The sequence below is a fragment of the Piliocolobus tephrosceles genome, chromosome 13 (assembly GCF_002776525.5).
Source record: "Piliocolobus tephrosceles isolate RC106 chromosome 13, ASM277652v3, whole genome shotgun sequence".
In the NCBI taxonomy this organism is placed as follows: Eukaryota; Metazoa; Chordata; class Mammalia; order Primates; family Cercopithecidae; genus Piliocolobus; species Piliocolobus tephrosceles.
In genome coordinates this window covers 22,874,870-22,879,612 of record NC_045446.1, presented here as the reverse complement: position 1 = coordinate 22,879,612, position 4,743 = coordinate 22,874,870, and positions in this window count along the sequence as shown.

Sequence of the window (4,743 nt, the reverse complement as noted above, 5' to 3'; positions counted from 1 at the left end):
CCCCCCCCCCCCCCCCCCCCCCCCCCCCCCCCGCCGCCATTGGTTAATTTTTGCATTTTTAGCAGAGATGGGGTTTCACCATGTTGGTCAGGTTGACCTTGAATTCTTGACCTTGTGATCCTCCTGCCTCGGCCTCTCAGAGCGCAGGGATTACAGGTGTGAACCACCAACCACACCTGGCAGAGAGCTTTATTTTTCATAAAGGATTTCAGCCTGCACAGTGGCCATTCCGGCAAGCCTTATCCCCCTGTGATAGTCAATATTGAGTATCAACTTGATTGGATTGAAGGATGCAAAGTATTATTCCTGTGTGTGTCTGTAAGGGTGTTACCAAAAAAAGATTAACATTTGAGTCAGGTGTAAGAGAGGCAGACCCACCCTCAATCTGGATGAGCACCATCTAATCAGCTGCCAGCATGGCCAGAATAAAAGGAGGCAGAAGAAGGTAGAAGTAGACTGGCTAAGTCTTCTGGCCTCCATCTTTCTCTTGTGCTGGATGCTTCCTGCCTTCAAACAAAGGACTCCAAATTCTTCAGCCTTTGGACTCTTGGACTTACACCAGTGGTTTGCCAGGGGCTCTTGGGCCTTCAGCCACAGATTGAAGACTGCACTGTCAGCATCCCTACTTCTGAGGTTTGGGGACTCTGGCCTCCTTGCTCCTAAGCTTGCAGAAGGTCTATTGTGGGACTGCATCTTGTGATGGTGTGAGTCAATTCCCTGTAATAAACTCCCTTTCATATACACATCTATCCTATTAGACCTGTTCCTCTAGAGAACCATAGCAAATACAGCCCCCTCACTGGACTCGTGTACAAAATTGGTGGTGGCACCAGCATGATCTGAGGATAAAGATTTTGGCCTTCTGACATCAAAAGGTGAAGCAGAGGACAGGAAAACCCTTACTGTGCATTCTCCAAATACTGGCCAGGAGCACTCGGTAGTCCCTGGTCTGTTATCAACCATAAAATAGGGGAAGCATCAGGCTGTTGGTTGATATCAGAGGGAGTCTTTTGAAAGAGCTGGTTTCTGGTAAGTCCTTAGGGAAGAAAGCCTAGTGGTAGTGAGTGAGAAGGTTATAAGGAACTCCTATTTAGTCATGGCTGAAAACTCAGTTTTCAAGGTTACTCTGCGGTCCCCTTGGCCAAGAGATTGACTTTTCAGTCAGTTGGGGGGCTTAGAATTTTCTGTTAGGCTTACAGTGTTAAAGTCTAAACTTTCCAGATTGCCTTTACTTTACCTCTACCTGTTTATCTCTCATTATGCCTGAAGCAGAACTGAGTTTCATAGAGTCAGGAAAAAGTACCATGTCATCCTTTCAATCTATCAAGCTCAACATCACCCTTCACCTCTATCTAAGATGTGTTTCCTCACCCTCATATTCAAGAAACAATTTTGCATTTGAAAGAGCACATAATTAGGGGAAAAGAGGTTGGTATTTTTTAGAGTTTGCTTTGCCATGCATTTGCTATACTCACCCTGTCTAGTTCAGCACACGCTTACCTTAAAATGGACTGTTTGGACAAGATGGTTCTTATGGTTCTTTCTGCTCTGTAATTCTATGAATCAATGAGGTATTTTTAGTGAAAATATGCAATATAATTGGAAGAAGAGAAAGCACCTACATATTTTAGTTGTCAGGCTGTGTCTATAGAAACATTTTTTAAATGTCTCTAAATGTAATTTTTATTTCTTTTAATTTAGGGTTTCTAATATCAATCTTACAATATTTACATAAATCTTGGTTGCCAATAATAATAGAAACCTGCTTAACATAGGGAGAAAGGTAATTTATTAGACAGTTTATCAAGTGAAGTTTATCATAGACAGTTTATCAAGTGAAGAATTGTCGGTAATTAAGGAAACCTCCCCAGTTGTCAGGGTACTGCAATGATGTTCACACCACCATGGGAAGAAGGTTGTCAGTACTGGGAGCTACCACCAGCCCAGATGCCACAGCCACCATGGATGCTGACGCATCTTCGCTGCTATTACTGAATGCTACTCATGTTTTCTTATACTACTGGCTTCACTTCAAAGTGGCAGTAAGAAATAGCCAATTGGCCAATCCTAGCTCATGCGCCTACGGTGTTACTACAGAGGATGAGGAAAGAAAATATTTGAACTTGTGTACTTTTTAGTGGTAGGCTATGTTGTCATGAAGTCTCTCATATGGGGAGCCCGAAAAATATGTAAACTTTGCAATATAATGTTAAAAGGATACACAATTCCAGAAGTTATCTGAGGTATGTCATGCCAGGCACGTAGTAGGTACACAGTTTCTGGCTTCTATATTTAGGAATTAAGCTCCATGGGCTGGTTACCCCATAACTGGAGTGTTAAAGTACCTGAGTTCACCAAGGATGCTAAAAAGATCCAAAGCATGCAGTGTCTCATGATTCATAAAAAGGAAAGAAAGCCTACTGCCTGCACTCAGCAAGGACCAGAGAGAGTTGTGGCTTAAGATTTTAATAGCACTATTTGCAAATGCTGCAGTTTTCGATATTCCAATCCCCAGTGGGGAATCTGCCAGGTAATCCTCTTCTCTCCAAAGCCTCTCAGCAGAATCCATGTCAGAGACAGTGAGCAGCTGTGGGTCTGAACTGGCTGGCCAGCAAGTTGAAAGCTGTGCTTAATTGTTCTTCGTAATTGCCACCTCTAGGGAGCTGGCCTAAAGAAGTTGTTCATTTCCTCCTCTGTTAATACTCTATTTATATCCTTATACAATGCTTAGTGTAACAGATTTCACTCTTCTGGTTGATAGTGATAACTATTGTTGCCCCTCTAAAGTAGGATCTACAATTTTTTTTAGTATATTTATGAAACAGTTTGATATACATTATCACCTTTCCACCTCACCACATCATTTGAGAAAAAGAATGTTTGACTGGAAGAAGTAATTAGCTCAATCTAATCAAAGTGGCAGATTGAGAATTGAAACACAAGAGTGTATGGCCCTATAGTCCCTGTCATTTTCATTACTGCACCTCTTTCTAAACTTGCCACAGTGCAGAGCACGTGGAAGTGATGCAGTAGTATCTCTAGAAGCACAGAGCAAAGGGATTCAGAGATAGGGCATTTCTTGAATGGATGAGTAAAGGTTGGAGAGAGAAGTCCCTGGAGATTACTGGATATAACTTTTTCATAAAGTTATCTAAGTACAGGGACCATGATATGGTTTGGCTCTGTGTCCCCACCCAAATCTCATCTTGAATGGCACTCCCATAATTCCCATGTGTTATAGGAAGGACTCTGTAGGAGATAATTGAATCATGGGGCCAGTTTCCCTCATTCCATTCTCATGGTAGTGAATAAGTCTCACGAGATCTGATGGTTTTATTTTTTTTTAATTTTATGGATTTATTTTTATTATACTCTAAGTTCTAGGGTACATGTGCACAACATGCAGGTTTGATACATAGGTATACATGTGCCAGGCTGGTTTGCTGCATCCATCAATTCATCACTTACATTAGGTATTTCTCCTAATGCTATCCGTCCCCCAGACCCCCACTCCCTGACAGACACTGGTGTGTGATGTTCCCCACCAGGTGTCCAAATGTTCTCATTGTTCAATTCCCATCTTTAAGTGAAAACATACAGTGTTTGGTTTTCTGTCTTTGTGATTGTTTGCTGAGAATGATGGTTTCCAGCTTCATCCATGTCCCTACAAAGGACATGAACTCATCCTTTTTTGTGGCTGCATAGTATTCCATGGTGTATATGTGCCACATTTTCTTAATCCAGTCAATCATTGATGGACATTTGGGTTGGTTCCAAGTCTTTACTATTGTGAATAGTGCCGCAAAAAACATACGTGTGCATGCATCTTTATAGTAGCATGATTTATAATCCTTTGGGTATATACCCAGTAATGGGATTGCTGGGTCAAATGGTATTTCTAGTTCTAGATCCTTGAAGAATCACCACACTATCTTCCACAATCGAACTAATTTACACTCCCACTAACAGTGTAAAAGCATTCCTATGTCTCCACATCTTCTCTAGCATTGGTTGTTTCCTGACTTTTTAATGATTGCCATTCTAACTGGCATGAGATGGTATCTCATTGTGGTTTTGCTTTGCCTCTGATAACCAGTGATGATTACCATTTTTTCATGTGTCTCTTGCCAGTATAAATATCTCCTTTAGAGAAGTGTCTATTCATATCCTTTGCCCACGTTTTGATGGGGTTGTTTTATTCTTGTAAATTTGTTTGAGTTCTTTGTAGATTCTGGATATTAGATCTTTGTCAGATGGGTAGATTGCAAACATTTTCTCCCATTCTGTAGGTTGCCTGTTAACTCTGATGGTGGGTTCTTTTGCTGTGCAGAAGCTCTTTAGTATAATTAGATCCCATTTGTCTATTTTGGCTTTTGTTGCCATTGCTTTTGGTATTTTAGTCATGAAGTCCTTGTCCATGCCTATGTCCTGAATGGTATTGCCTGGGTTTTCTTCCAGGGTTTTTTTCTGCTTTTAGGGCTAATATTTAAGTCTTTAATCCATCCCAAGTTAATTTTTGTATAAGATGTAAGGAAGGGATCCAGTTTCAGCTTTTTACATATGGCTAGCCAATTTTCCCAGCACCATTTATTAAATAGGGAATCCTTTCCCCATTTCTTCTTGTCGTCAGGTTTGTCAAAGATCAGATGGTTGTAGATGTGTGTGGTGTTATTTCTGAGGCCTCTGTTCTGTTCCATTGGGGTGTGTGTGTGTGTGTGTGTGTATATATATATATATATATAT